General features: G+C 48.1%; 1 long non-coding RNA gene across 1 annotated transcript; it reads left to right on the top strand.

The window, feature by feature from the left end:
- Positions 1–2,153: 2,153 nt before the first annotated feature.
- LOC129060149 (uncharacterized) lies at positions 2,154–13,199 on the top strand. Its single transcript, XR_008526598.1, has 5 exons — positions 2,154–2,399; positions 7,576–7,631; positions 10,092–10,204; positions 10,814–10,887; positions 12,990–13,199. It is a non-coding gene; the product is annotated as an uncharacterized LOC129060149 (long non-coding RNA).
- Positions 13,200–15,777: the final 2,578 nt, after the last annotated feature.

Below are 15,777 nucleotides of genomic sequence, written 5' to 3'. Positions count from 1 at the left end.
TCACTCTCAACATTCATTTGTAATGAATTAATGTAAACCCTCAGCAAGGAGGAAAGAAAAATGTGAAACCTGGGTGTCTGTGGACACAACTGGTCTCATGAATAAGCCATCAAGTATGAATGGTTTGAGGGACTCCAAAGCTCACAACTTTCTAAAGTCACAGCTTGCCCCAAGCCCCCTGCTCTCTTCTGACAAGGTTCCTGAAATGCCTTTGGTGTTCGTAAGACTGGGGTAAGCCGGCAACTGGGATGAGACAGGCAGGGTCAGGATCCTGCCTCTATCACTTACAGAAAGTATGTCCGAGGGCCAGCCACTTGCTCTCCCTGGGCCTCATGTTGAAATGATAGAGGTAGGGCCTCATAGGAGGTGCTTGGACTCTTCGTTCTATGTCTTGGTGCCCTCTTCTCAATAATGAGTGAGTTATCACTCTATTAGTTTAGGTAAGAGCTAGTTGTTTAAAGAGCCTGGCACCTCCTCCCTGCTCTTGCTCGCTCTCTCACCATATGCCACACCTGCTCCCCCTTTGTCTTCACCATGAGTAAAAGCTTTCTGAGGCTTCACCAGAAGCCAAGCAGATGCTGAAGCCATGCCTGTGCAGCCTGCATAACTGTGAGCCAAATAAAACTATTTTCTTTAAAAATTACCTAGCCTTAGGTATTCCTTTATAGCAACACAAACAGACTAATACAACCCCTACTCAAGATTGACTCTTTGGAGTTTTGGGCAGGGCTTTAGAATGAAATGAACCTGGGTTCCACTCTGGGCTCTGCCATCCACAAGAGAAGTGTCAAAATCAAGCTCACAACTTAAGCAGAACAGGGCTTGGTGCCAAGGAATCTCCAGGTAGTACGGGTGGTCTGTACCCTGATCCAGGCTCACACTGTGCGTAAGTACTTTTGTACCATTAAAAGAAGTAGCCACAAATTCATAGTGACAGAAAGTACCACAGTGGTTGCCAGGGGCTGGAGGGAGGGGGAAACAGGGAATTGGTGTTTAATGGGTTTCACTTTAGTAAAAATGAAAAAGTTCTGGAAATGAAGGGAGGTCATGATTGGACAACAATGTGAATATAATCAGTATAAGTGAACTGTACACTTAAAAATGGTTAAGATGGTCAATTTTGTGTTATGTGTATTTTACCATGATTAAAGAGAGGAAAAAAAAAAAAAAGGAACATAATCTGCCAAAGACAAGATGGCTGTGATGTGTGACTATACTGGAGTGGCCCAAAAGGGCATGGCTCAAGGAGCCCTCATGAGTAGCATCTGAAGCAGCCACCAGGGCCAGGCTTGCCACCCTTTCAGAGGGGCGTGAGGTGCAGGGCAAAGGGTCTGTAAAGGCTGGCAGGGAAAGGGGAAGCAGTGGAGAGCCAGGACCAGCCCTGGGCACCCAGAGGGGTTAGGGACCCTGCCACCCCTCCCAGGTTTCCAAACAAGGCTAGGCCTGTGCCTGCCTGGGCTCTGACAGTCAGCCAACAAACAGGCATTTCCAGGTCTGCACCAGGCCCCGGGGATACAAAGAGGAGTGAGAGTTCCTGCTCTCCCTGGATCCTGCAGGGAAGGCTGACAGATACACCAATCCTGTGTCACGGGAATTGGGGATTGGGGGGAATGATGGGCAGGGGGCATCAGTGTTATCTGAGAAAGCTTCCCAGAGGAGGCAGTCCCTGGCTGAATTGAAGAAATTGCTGGGAGCTTCTCAATGAGAGCATTAGAAGGGAGTTGGGGGCAGGAAGTGGGTGTTCATGTCAGGAGAAAAATCCACAAAGGCCTCTCACATGCACTCTGTGCCCTCCTCTCATTTTTCCAGGGTCCTGCTCCCAGCTGTGCAAGCTGCAAGGAAGAAAGAGCCCCCTCCTCCAAGGCCTCAATGGTCCACTCAGTCGCCCACTTAAGAATTCACCAAATAAGTAATGATTAAGTCTGACTGGGAGAAAATGAAAGCTCTCTTGGAGGGGAAAACAAGTTACTCATGCAACCAAGAGCATATCCTTGGCACCCTCCATGAGTGGGGCCACTGCAGGAGGGGGCAGAGAGGAACAAACGGTGGCCATGAATCATGCCGTGTGCGAGCGCCTTTGTTTCTAAGGCGTGTGGTTTCCAGAGAAACCAGGGAACACTGCCTTCAGGTAAACACGCCCACCCATGCTTCTTGGAACAGGCTCTGTCCTCCAGGAGCCCCATTAAAGAGGCCTAGCTGCTTACATTTGTCATTTGTACCTCTGCAGGGGGGATTTCAAGTGCTTGCTGGCCAAGTCATCCAACGGGTGGCAAGGGACCTTCTGTTGGCCAGGAACATCCTGCCCTGTGCCAGGTCCCTGCCCCACTCTGCCCACCACCCTCTCACCCCCAGAAGAAGACTCCTCTGGTTGATGAGTTTGGGAGAAGAATCTTGGTTTGGTCAGTTCAGCCCTTCTGCTTATGCTGACTCTCCCTCCTCCTCCTCTCCCTCCTCCCCTTCCTCCTCCCCCTTCTCCTCCTCCCCCTCCTCCTCCTCCTTTTTTCCCTCCTCCTTTCCCTCCTCCCCCTCCTCCTCCTTTCCCTCCCACTCCTCCTTCTCCTCCTCCTCTTTCCCCTCCTCCTCTTCCTTCATCTCGCCCTTCCCGATTCAGTCATCAAGTTTGACTTCCCCAGTAGAGAGTTTTACAGCCATAATAACACAGTCCATCTTCTGGAGCTTAAGGCACTTTTACATATTATCTCATTTGTCTTGGCAGCATCTCTGTAAGGTGAAGACTTGACACAAATAGTAAAATGGTGAGGGCAGGCTGAGGGGCAAGAGCTATAAAGAGACTTATGTGGGGTTCAGTGCCAAAGTAGGGAAGGACTGGGGGATCATGGGACTGATGCTCCCAGAGGATCTACTGAGCCGGGACACAGAGCTCCATGACCCCGTCCAGTGAGCCTAGAAATGGGCTGCTTTAAAAACAGAAAATGTGGCAGGACGCGGTGGCTCACGCCTGTAATCCCAGCATTTTGGGAGGCCAAGGCAGGTGGATCACCAGAGATCAGGAGTTTGAGACCAGCCTGGCCAACATGGTGAAACCCCGTCTCTGCTAAAAATACAAAAATTAGCTGGGCATGGTGGTGCGTGCCTATAATCCCAGCTACTAGTGGGGCTGAGACAGGAGGATGGCTTGAACCTGGGAGATGGAGGTTGCAGTGAGCCGAGATCATGTCACTTGACTCCAGCCTAGGCAACAGAGTGAGACTCCACCTCAAAAAAAAAAGAAAAAGAAAAAAAAACAGAAAATGTGCTATGGAATCAATTTGAAGGAGGGAATTAACTCTGCCTGGGGCATGCACTTTGAAATGACAATATGACATTTTTGCTCAGCCTCAAAAGATTAGTAGTATTTTTCTAGAAAGACAGGAATGTGCTGGACAGAGAGGCGCCAATGTGCCTGCTTTTTTGGGCACCTGGTGCTTGATGGGGGCCGTGGCCAGTGAGAGGCGTGGCAGTCAGAAGACGTGCTTGAATGTCAGTCTGCAGGAGAGAGGAGCTGAGGGAGGATTTGAGAAGCAGGGAGGTGGGACCGGAGGTGTGTTTTCTGCTAAGTGATGTGCCAGAAGCCAACGCTGCCCTGGCCCAGGGAAGAGACAATGAGGGCCTGCATTAGGGCAGGTTCCTGGGAATGAAGATGAGATTCTTCACAGTTCGATGCTGTGAACATACCACAGGGTTTAGGACATCGCCCTGCCCACAAGGAGCTTGTAACCTTGGGAAATATGAGCTGTAGACAGTGACCCATTCAAAGGCGATCAACTTAGAGGGGGTAGCCCTGAGTCCAACTGAAATAAAATTTCAGAGAAAGGAAAGATCAAGTATGGGTAAGATAAGTCTAAGAAGTCACATGAGGGAGAGAAGTGAGTGTTAACCAAGGGCGGAAGGAAGGCATTTCTTTCTTTCTTTATTTTATTGAAGGATGTCAAGCTGAAAGGAAAGCATTTAGATAGACAAAAAGGAAGAAGGGCTTTCAGGGGAATGGGGAAGGGGCTGGAGTGAAGGTCCAGAGTTGGGATCAAGTGAGGTCTCTTCTCTCAGCATCACATGTGTCCACAGATGGCCCCTTTTTCCTATCAGCCTGCCCTCTATCACCCCATCTTAACCCACACACCTCCCTCTGTTGATATTTGGTAGAAAATAATGAAAGCCATTATATGTGTATGTGTGTGCGTAATATATACATATTTTAGAGACAGGCTCTTGCTCTGTCACCCAGGCTATAGTGTAGTGGCACTATCACGGCTCACTGCAGTCTTAACCTCCCAGGCTCAAGCAATCCTCCTGATTCAACCTCCCAAGTAACTGAGACTACAGGCATGTGCCACCATGCCCAGCTAATTTTGTTCTTTTTTGTTTTCCTTAGAAACAAAGTCTCACTTTGCCACCCAGGCTAGTCTTGAACTCCTGGCTTCAAGTGATCCTCCTACCTCCACCTCTGAAAGTGCTGGGATTGCAGGTGTAATTAAGCACTGTGCCTGGCCTGAAAGTCATTATATCACTCATTTTTATAAAAAAGTCTACTGTGGTTCCTTTCTCGGTAAAGGAATATGTGACTCATTGGGCATAGAGGGGGCCCAGGTCCCTCAGGAGGAAGACGGAAATTTTGAAAGCCTCCAAACATGAGCTTCTACCTGCCTAGTTCTTTCTACCAGCAAATTTAAGCCCCAGCTTTATTTCTCATGCCTGGAACCACTTGAGAGACAACAGCTGGCCCAGGGGACCTCAGAGAGCTTGCAACATATTGGTCCTCAACAATTAGTTGTTGAGAGAATGAATGAATGAATGAATGAATGCATGAATGAATGAATCAGAGCCCTTTCTCTCCCTTCCCCTGACCATTACAGCCAACTCGTGGTGGTTCTGCCTCCCAGCTGGAGGGTGGGGTAGGGTGCATAATATTTTTATAGATAACAAAATGGGCTGGGTGTGGTGGCTCACGCCTGTAATCCCAGCACTTTGGAAAGCCAAGGTGGACAGATGCCTTGAGCTCAGGAGTTTGAGACCAGCCTGGGCAACATGACAAAAACCCATCTCTACAAAAAATACAAACATTAGCCTCGTGTGGTGGTGCACGCCTATAGTCTCAGCTACTCAGGAGGCTAAGGTGGGAGGATAGCTTGAGCCCTGGAGGCAGAGGTTGCAGTGAGCTGAGATTGCGCCACTGCACTCCAGCCTGGGTGACAGAGTAAGACCTTGTCCCGAAAAAGCAAAAACAAGCCAAAAAACCCCCCACAAAGTGATGCTGGTAATAGCCACCCTCAGCTCAGGACTAAATGGAAATGACTCTGTGTCCCGGGCCGTGGTTTCCTTATTGATAAAGTGGAGGTAATTAGGTCTACATACTACTTGGGTTAATGTAAAAGTCAAATGTGAAAATAGATAAGAAAATGACTTATAAATTAAAGGGCACACTCCACATTAGAGGGATTTTCATCTTGGTCTATGCCTGGTACAAGGCCCTATTCATCTGCAGAATTAAGGAGTATCTGTGGATGCAGTATAAACCACCCTTTGCTTCACAGAGCATGCTTCAGGTGATAGATCCAGTTACTGCCCTGTCTCCAGAGACCTTGTCTTACTTCTGTGTCCCCAAGATTTTAAACAAGCAGTTAATTAATGCTTCTGAATGAATGAAAATAATGAAAGCCATTCTATCTACTCAGCTTTGGCCAAATGCTCTTCTAGGGGCCTTACTTACATTATATCTCACTTCCTCAACAGCCCTGTGCATAGGGGCGTCCGTGTTTTACAGCTGAGGAAATGGAAGTTCTGAGAGGTTGTTAATAATATTGACAATAATAATATCCATGATTGCTAACTTTCACTGACCATTGATTATGTGCCAGGCACTGTCTAAACGGTGTAACACATCATCCCATTTAATCACCACAACAACCCTCTGAGGTCGTGCTAACAGAATTCCCATTTTAAAGATGAGGAAACTAAGACACAGTCAAGTAATGCACCAAGTTCACACAGCAAGTAAGTGAATGAAGGAGAGAATGAATGGCACTAAGAAAGCATGTGTGATCAGCAGAAATAGGAAGTCCTTTCAATTCCCATCTTGCACAGTCCGATCCCTGAAGCAGAGGTCTGTGGCCCTGAGTGGGCCTGGGCCCCAGCCCCTTCTCCAACTCATCTGGAGGAGGAAATCATTCTGATTGCTCATGCGTCATGTCCTCCCACCGTGGGCACAACCCCCAATGCAGAGCTGTAGCTCTTTAGATGACGAAGGGCTCTGGGAACGGCTCCAGGGGAGGAGAGTTAATTAGTTCACAGCAAACAGAGCAGGAGCCTGATTACTCCCACTGCAGGAAGTTGATGACTTGTCATAAAGGCTGAGCAGGCCCCAGAAAGTTCTGTCCTTCTGCACGTGCACAGGTAGGAGGCTAGGGGGCCTCTCATTCCCCCAGGGGCCAGAACCACCACCCAGACAAGGATTAAAGGAGCCTCCCTTGAAGTTGCTCCTGAACCACCCCACCCACCGTTAGCTGGATTACATGGCGACCATCAGCCATCTTCATATGGGTTCCTACCTCACCCTCAGGAGTGGGTAGAGGACAGAAGGCTGAGTTGGCCATCAAGGCCCTGGGCTTCTTGTCCTCAATCCCTTTTTTTTTTTTTTTTTTTCTAAATAGAGACAGGGTCTCACTCTTTCGCCCAGGCTGGAGTGCCATGGCACGATAACAGCTCACTGCAGCCAGGAACTCCTGGGCTCAAGGGACCCCCTGCCCCCGCCACCCTGCCTCAGCCTCCCAAGTAGCTAGGACTACAGGTATGCACTATCATGCCAGGCTATTTTTTGTTTGTTTCTTTTTAATTTTTGTAGAGACAGGGTCTCGCTATTTTGCCCAGGTTGGTCTCAAACTCCTGGCCTCAAGTGATCTTCCCACCTCAGCCTCCCAAAGCACCGGGATTATAGGTGTGAGCCACTGCGCCCACTCTCCCTGATTGATTGACCTGATACTATGAGACACCTATTTGCCCTTTCTAAGGTCTCAGGACACCCCATCTATAGAAGGCACCAGGGAGGGCCCAGGTTTGGAGGAAGACAGTTTAGGCTCAAATCTTGGCTTTTCATTTACTAGCTGTGTGACGTTGGCTACATTTCTTAACCTCTGAGAAGAGGTTAAGTTTTCCTATTTAAAAAAAAAAAAAAAAAAAAAAAAAGGGCCAGGCGCAGTGGCTCACACCTGTAATCCCAGCACTTTCAGAGGCCAAGGTGGGTGGATCACGAGGTCAGGAAATCAAGACCATCCTGGCCAACATGGTGAAACCTCGTCACTAATAAAAATACAAAAAATTAGCTGGGCGTGGTGGTGCGTGCCTGTAATCCCAGCTACTCAGGAGGCTGAGGCACGAGAATTGCTTGAACTCAGGAGGTGGAGGTTGCAGTAAGCCGAGACTGTGCCACTGCACTCCAGCCTGTCAACAGAGCAAGACTCTGTCTCAAAAAAGGAAAAAGAAGAGTAAAACTAATGTAGAAAGAACTCAGTAAGACAGCATATATAAAACTATCCAACACAATATTACTCAAAAATTTTTTTCCCTTCTCTATCTATAAAATAGGATTAATCTTACCTGCCTCTTCCTACCTCCCAGGGCCTGGGTGCCAGTGAACAGAGGTATGTATCCAGTATGAAAGTGCTCTGTGACCCATTATTTATAGGGAGCACAGCTTCCCCACCATGCTTCAGGGAAAGTACAAGGTGGATCTCTCAGCGTTGGCTGGCCTCTCATGTGTGTGAATGACTGAGGGCCCTGTGTGATGATTTCACTAGTCAGCTCCAAAGCAGGGAGGACAGTGAGATCTCCAGCCTTACACTCTCGTCTCTCCCTGACAGTCAGGGAGGCACCTCCAGCTCTTGGCAAACCTCAAGAGAGGTGAGAGGCCTGCCCCTGTGCCCTTGCAGGGAAGAAACTGGCCCCAGGAAGGCAGCCCAGAAGACCAGGATGTCAGCCCCTAGAGATGATAAACCAGGCTGGAGCAGAGAGGGGAAGCCTCTCTGAAGACCAGTCACATAAGCCAGAGATGGTCAGAGGCTGGGAGGCTCTGGGCCTCTGGGAAGAGGCTGCAAGCCAGCCCAGGACTCTTGGCAGGTTTCCTGGCAGGTAAGAGACCATGCAGGGGCCAGCTCACCTGGGCACCTGGGATCCCTGCCTGCTGCAGTACCAGGGGACCTGGGGGGCAGGGACAAGTCCGTGGGAGGCTGGGGAACACAAGGCAGGCTCCAGGCTCAGCGGTGGTGGTGCCATCCGAGACAGCACAGTCCCAAGACAGGGCCCCAGGTGTGAAGACAGAGCTGTGCTGGGAAGAAGATGGAGGATGGGGATGGATGGGTTGGAAGGAGGCTGGTCATGGAGTTCAGAGCAGGCACCAAAAAACCAGAGGGCTCGAGGCCAGAGCAGGACCAAGGTCAGACAACTGCCCATGTCCTGCTCCTCTCTCTTTCTGACAAGCTGGACTACAACCTTGGGCAAAGGCACTCACCCTTCCCTCTCAGCGCCATTTCCTCATTACAGGGCCCGAGAAAATAGTAATTATCTGCTTCAGTTTCAGAAAGTCTTTAAATAATTAACATTTGTGGAACGGCTTTGAACTCCTCGGATATGAGCCGCAGTGAAAATATTATTATTGTTTAAAAAAATAATATGTCTCAAATCATGAGCCATTGCTAAAGGGTCTGTTATCTTATCCTTAGGGGTAGCTGTTTGCAAATTGATTAATTAGAACTCAATTTTTCAGACTTTTTAATTTAGATGTTAATAAATTCAATAATTTTATCCATTTATTGTACTAGATAAGATCCTTTGGGAATAACTTCTCATTTACAATAGTGACCTGGGCAAGAAGACTCAGAAACTGTTTTATAAATGCCTGAGATAGGAAATGATGGAGATTGCACTATGAATAAGCAATCTCGCAGGGCTCCAAATTGTCGGACTCACTACCCGGCCCAAATACCACCACTAACTTGAATTAATATTCCTCCAAGAAATGTAATGCTTGCATAGTCTGATCTTCTGTTTAATTTCTCAACCCAACCATACTGACTTTTGCATTTCATTGACTTTGCCTCAATCTTTATCCAAAGGAAGAAATGTATAGAAGCAGAGGGAAAATGATTTCAGTTGTGTCTGTCTCCCCTTCCCCTTTGTCTCTGTCTCCTGCTCCCAGGCTGAGAGGCAGGCCATCTGGAAGGAGAGACAGCCCCCAGCCATCAGGGGCCTTGGGTGCTGGCACAAGAGGCATGGAAGAGACCAGCCTACTGACATGTGAAGGAGGGCACCCTTTCTCTGCATGGAGATGTCTGGAGATGGTGCCTGGGAGCTAGGGATGGTCAGAGATTTGGGGAAGGAGAGGGCTTCTGCCACATCCAGGAGGGTTAGCTCACAGCCTACTGTAAACTCCATCCCAGAAACTCTCTGGAGTTGGCTCCGTCTTAGGCCCAGCCAGCAACACAGATCTGCATGGGGGATTTTATCATTGGGTGTAATCTTTCTCAAAGAGCTCAACTCCAGGGCCTTCTGAGTTTCTAGGACTATTTAGAGAGAACCCCAACCCTCCTCTGAACGTGTCTGTCCAGCCTCAAAACCTCTGCATGGAGCTACAGGCTGGGGCTTCCATTCAGGGTTCCCCACCCCTCTCCTCTGCTCCAGCCCTCTCCTCCCTCCTGTCACCTGGCCTCTGCTTTCATTCCCTTCCTCAGCCCCTTCTAATCTGCAGGCTCTCCTAAGCCAAGTTTGGTTTCTCATTCCAAGTAGACCCTAACTCCCTAAGCAACAGTAAAGATATGCCCATCAGCTCTCAGTTACCTGTGCCGAGATGGGAGGCAGTAGTCAGGACTCACTCCAAAACCATAGGCCTTGCTCTCTGGAATGTGTTGGCAATGGTTTTATAATCTCCACGCACAGTTGCCTTTGTTAGGTCACTATTAAAATGAACTTCATTCTGCAAGCATGGCCCTGGTATGAGGTAGGTGTTTTGTGGGGATACATGGGAGCCAAGTGGCACACCCTCGAACTGAGTACCCTGTCACAGGTGGGTCATGGAGCCAGCTCTACCCAGCTATGTTCTTCCTCAGGTCTAGTTTTCCTGGGGAGAACAAATAGCACCAACAAACCCAGGATCCAGTTGGATGCAGAAATTGTCTCTTGAAAGTGAGCAGTATACTCAGACCATCTGCTGAGAAGAGAGGTGAGAAAATAAATCCCCTTGGACTTAGACATGAGAAAGAGCAGCGAACATGTTTGGAGCAGACGGCTCAGGATCTCAGTCACATGGCAGCTTCCCTCAGCTGAGTGCGCAGAGCCTGCTAACTCGTGTCATGGAATGAACCCAGTAGTACCTGCACCCTGGGCCACCCCCTACCTCGGGCCCCCACCTGTCACATCTGGGTCTCCGCCCCAGCCTCTCTGCTCCCTGTCTCACCTTCAATTCAATCTCTGTTCCACTCTCACGGTGAGGATTCCAAAAGGCAGACCCCACCTTTCCAGGGTACTTTCTAAGGCTCTAGTTTCTTCCAGATAAGATATAAACTCTCCAGTCATCTGGTGCCAGGGCCCCTCAGGCATTTCCCTCCAGTCCTTCTGAAGAAAGTGCATCCCCCAAACACTCATCCCTGTCCACACTGCTCCTTCCCTGCCCCCTGCCTGGCTAATTCCTTCTCACCCTTTCAGATTCCCCAGGCAGCCTTTCCTCTCCCCTCCTGAGTTTAGGCTCACTTCCACACCTCAGGACTCTGAAAGCCCCATGAGGGCCACTTCATAGCTCTCACACTCTCTTCATCTGCCTCTCCCTCTGCAGGGTGAGCTCCATGAGGGCAGGGGCTGTGTCCTGTTCTTAGCTGATCTCCAGAATCTGAGTCCCCAGAATCCAGGGTAGGAACTCCTGGGAAAAGCTCAATCGTTCATTTACTTTCTTATCCTCATCACGAAAGCAGGCAGAAGACTCACTGGGCCAAAGTAACCATAGCAGCCCAGGGGAGAGTTGGTACAGCAAGTGCTTAAGCTTGAAGCCTGACCCTGCTGCCCTTCAGCCACGTGACTGTGGCCAAGTTACTTAAGCCAATATTAGTACCTACTACAATGGGTTGGTAATGCATGGATTAAATGAATTAATGTATGTAAATTGCTGAGAACAGGGTCTGACACACAGGAAGTGCCATGCACGTGTTTGCTAATATTGTCAGCAGGATGCTAACCCTTTGAGGGCAGGGACTGTGCTCTTCATTCCCAGATGTACACACCGTTCCTAGCATATAGTAGCAAAATTGTATACTGGAAAGGCTTGGGAGGGAAACAAAATTGGATTCAAATCCTGGCTGTGTGCTATTGGGTAGGCTACATGTTAACAGTGAAGCTGTCTCATTATCTGAAAAGCGTGCAGGTTGATGTGAGGTTGATATGGTTTAAATATTTGTCCCCTCCAAATTTCATGTTGAAATGTAATCCCTAATGTTAGATGGGGCCTGGGGGGAGGTATCATGGCCTTTGGGTCATGGGGACAGATCCCTCATGAATGGCTCCGTGCTTTCCCCATGATAATGAGTGAGTTTTTGGTCTGAGTTCACATGAGATCTTGTTGTATTAGTCCGTTTTCACTCTGCTCTAAAGATACTACCTGAGACTGGATAATTTATAAGGAAAAGAGGTTTAATTGACTCACAGTTCCACATGGCTGGGGAGGCCTCAGGAAACTTACAATCATGGCAGAAGGGGAAGGAGAAGCAAGCATCTTCTTCACAAGACGGCAGGAGAGCAGGGGGAATGCCAAACACTTTAAAATGATCAGATCTCATGAGAACTCACTCACTATCACAAGAGCAGCATGGGGGAAATTGCCCCCATGATCCAATCACCTCCCACCAGGTCCCTCCCTCAACACAGGGGGGTAACAATCCAGATTACAGTTCGAGATGAGATTTGGGTGGGGACACAGCCAAACCATGTCACTGGTTGTTTAAAAGTGTGTGGCACGTTGCCCCCACTTCTTGCACCCTCTCTCACACATGTGATGTGCCTTCTCCCACTTCCTCTTCTGCTATGAGTAAAAGCTCCTTGAGGCCTCACCAGAAGCTGAGCAGATGCTGGCACCATGCTCCCTGTACAGCCTGCAGAACCATGAGCCAATTAAATTTCTTTTCTTAATAAATTACTCAGCCTCAGGTATTCCTTTATAGCGACACAAAATAGGCTAATGTAGAGGTTTAGAAAGCTGTGTGTAAAGCCCTAATTAGCACAGTGCCTGGCCCCTAGTGGACACTGGATAAATGGTGGCTGTAATCTTCATTAGTATTGCTGAATGAATGAGGTAACAGTGAGCAGCAGACCCTCTGGCGGCTGGATTTACTGATGACTTGAGTAAATCTTCAGGAAACCTGCACTCCCATGGGCAGGTCCAACTACGTAAAATTTGGAGACTAGTACAAAACGAAAATGTGGGACTCTGTTGTCTCAAAACTATTCAGAATCCCAAGACAGCAACAGCAGAGCATTAAACCAAGCCCAGAGCTTCCTCTGTGCACAGGTCATGAACTCATGAGGTCAGCCTGCCCGTGGGACCTTACCAGCACTAGTTTCAGTGGGATAGGCTGAGGCCCTCTTATTTTGCAGACAAGAGTCCCAACCCAGAGCATTCAGGTGTCTCACATCACTTTCCTTCTGGCTCACTCAGCAGGGTGAGGCTGGGAACTCTTGGTGCCAAGTCTAGTGTCCCAGTGTCCCCAGTGACTATCAGTCCCCAGTGGCAGCCCCAGCACTCCCTCCTGCTTGGCTGAGAACCCAGATCACAGAAAGGGGATGACTTATCTTTAAGTTTGGATTTAAAATTTTGAATGGTACTGAAGTCAATCGAATGACTGGCCCCAAATCTGTACTCCCCTCTTACAGTATTAGCCATCCATGCTTGACTGGGGCTTTAGGGTGAGCAGGGTGCACCTCACCACATCTTGCCTCTTGGCTTGCCTGTGTTACTTACTTAGGCCAATGGGAGTGGTTGGGCTTGCCATCTTGTATGCCTGCCTTTCACCATGGAAAGAACATGCCCTGGGTGTCCACCACCACAAAGAGGATGAGAGATGCATGGACCTGGACCCAACCCACAGTCTACACTCAAGCCCAGCTAAACTGGAGCAGCTGAACCCAGCCAACCTGCAGACAGAGGAGTCAGAAATAAATGCTTATTGTTTTAGATTGCTGAGTTTTGAGTAGTTTGTTAAGCAAAATTACTATGGCAATAGCAGACTGATAAGTGTCTTACAACCCAAAGGATCTATGACTCACTGGGTGTAGTAGCTCACACCTGTAATCCAAGCAGTTTGGGAGGCTGAGGCAGGAGGATCGCTTCAGCTCAGCAGTTTGCAACTAGCCTGGGCAACATAGTGAGATCCCACCTCTACACAAAATAAAAAAGCCAAGTGTGATGACATGCACTGGTATCCCAGCTACTCAGGGGGCTGAGGCAGGAGGATTGCTTGAGCCCAGGAGGTCAAGGCTGCGGTGCGCCATGATTGCACCACTGCTCTCTAGCCTAGGAGAAAGAGCAAGGCCCTGTCTCAAAAAGCAACAACAACAACAAACTATGACTCAGTTGACTCCCTCAAGCTAAGGAGACTTTTTGTCTCATATGCATTTTCATGGCTTTTCTGGAGACACCCTAAAGCTGGAGGTCTCATGCCATCAGATCCCTTGATGTAAATGAAAGCATCTCCATTGGGTTGGTTCTTCACTCTTTCCCCAGCCTCTTAGGCATCAGCAATTACTCCAGCTCCCTGCAGCTGAGATCTGTTTGTCCCTCCAGGCGGCCCCCTTGGACAAGACCTAAGATGGAACCACATTGACCTTCTCTCACACAGAGCCCAAGTTTCCACATCCTTTGACCTGGCGGACCCCTGGAGTACAGGCCGATCCCGGTGCAGCAAAAACTTGTGCTTCAAGGAGACTCAGACCCTGGTCAAATGTGTCCCCCCAAACTGCAGGGAAACCATATTGAACTTTCTGGATGATCTATTTCAAATTTTTCCATCTTGACTTGAGGAAAAGAAGGATGTACTTCCCATGCCTTATCATATAGGAAAACAGAACCCACTTGTTTTGTTTTGTTTAATTTTTAGACACAGAGTCTATCTCTGTCACCCAGGCTGGAGTGCAGTGGCACAATCATGGCTCACTACAGCCTCGAACTCCTGGGCTCGTCTCAGCCTCCCTAGTAGCTGGGACTGCAGGCACACACCCAGCTTGTCACTTTAATTTATAAAGATGAAACAGTAGAACCTTCTCAGGTTGGCAATACTCCATGGATGTTGTCACGCATCGATGCCAGAAGACTAATGCATCCTGACCTTGGGAAGAGGAGAACAGAAGCTCTGCATTTGGAATATTTCTGGATTCTTCTGTTGATCAATTTTAATCTGTATCCTTTTCCTGTAATAAATCATAACTGGGTGTCTAATAGTTTTCCATGAGTTCTGTGAAGACTTCTAGAAAATAATTTCAGGAGTTTTTGGAACCTCCTGAATTTGCGACTGGTGTCAGAGTGAGGGCAGTCAGGCGGGCTGTCCCCTCTAACTTTGCAGTTGGGAGTCAAAAAACTGCAGAAACTGCTGCTGATGTTTACAGCTGCCCAGCAGCCCTAAGGCAAAAGAGTGGCTGGGAAAAAAAAAATGCACTGGAAGAACTCATGTTGGCCAGAGTTAATACACCTGCCACCATGCTGGAAGAGGAAGAATGGCTCAGCCTCCACTCCGGCTGCCTAATCTAGCTTCAAGGCAGATTTAACCATACTCAACACTCTGCAAACAAGGGAGTCCGGGAACAGGCCTCTGAACAGGAGAGAGGCGGAGGAGGTGAACCAATCCCCCATGGAGCTCACCAGGAATCTCTCTGAAAATCCACTTCCTGATTTTCAACTCCAATGCCTTTGAGGTCCTCACTAAGGATGAGGGGTTTGAGATGTATGTGATGGGATTATGGAGAGCTCCATGGTAAATTCTGCAAAAAATCTCCCTCTTCCTTTGAATGATGTATTATCCAGGAGTTTCAGCCACAAGCACCATTTTATCATCTCATTACACCAATCACAGCTAAGGCTACAATAAACACTTGGAATAATAAGGCGCAGACACAATTACATGCTTTACCCTTCTCTGGTCTTTGAGAATAATAAACATGGTCACAGAGCCTGGTATTCAGATGAGGCTTTCCTGAGGACCCTTATTTCCAAAATCTGAAATTACCAGAAGGGTAAATTAAAGAATGAATACTCATTTGGTAAAAAGGATACCTTGCTTACAAAATAACTTTACTTTAATGGTAGGGAGTTCCAGATATTTACCACTTGTCAAACCAGAAGAAAGAAACTTCAAAGTGTCAGGAGCTATTGTTAAAGATCAATTAAGACTGTAGAAACCGCATCTCAGAAATATTTATGAAATTAATGGAGAATTATAATTTGTATCACACACTGTTTCTATGAATGCATCTCTTTTCTAAAATAAGACACAGCTGTAAATTACGGAGACAGCATGGGTTGGTAAATGCTCTTCAGATGCCTGATGGGTGCATTTCCTGTCTCCCCTGGGTGTTAATCTCCTGCGTGGGAAGACTCTGTTTTCTGTGTGTATCACCTAGGATGCTGTTGGCTGCGAGTACAGAATATTTCAACTGAAACGGCTTAAACAATAAGGACATTTATTATCTCACAGGTCGAGCTGTCTGGAAACAGGAGGTTCTAGGCTTGGTTAATTCTGTGTGATGAAGTTGTCAGGCACC

Source organism: Pongo abelii, chromosome 1, assembly GCF_028885655.2.
Source record: "Pongo abelii isolate AG06213 chromosome 1, NHGRI_mPonAbe1-v2.0_pri, whole genome shotgun sequence".
In the NCBI taxonomy this organism is placed as follows: Eukaryota; Metazoa; Chordata; class Mammalia; order Primates; family Hominidae; genus Pongo; species Pongo abelii.
Note: the sequence above shows the minus strand (reverse complement) of the source record. Positions and strands in the feature narration are given on the sequence as shown.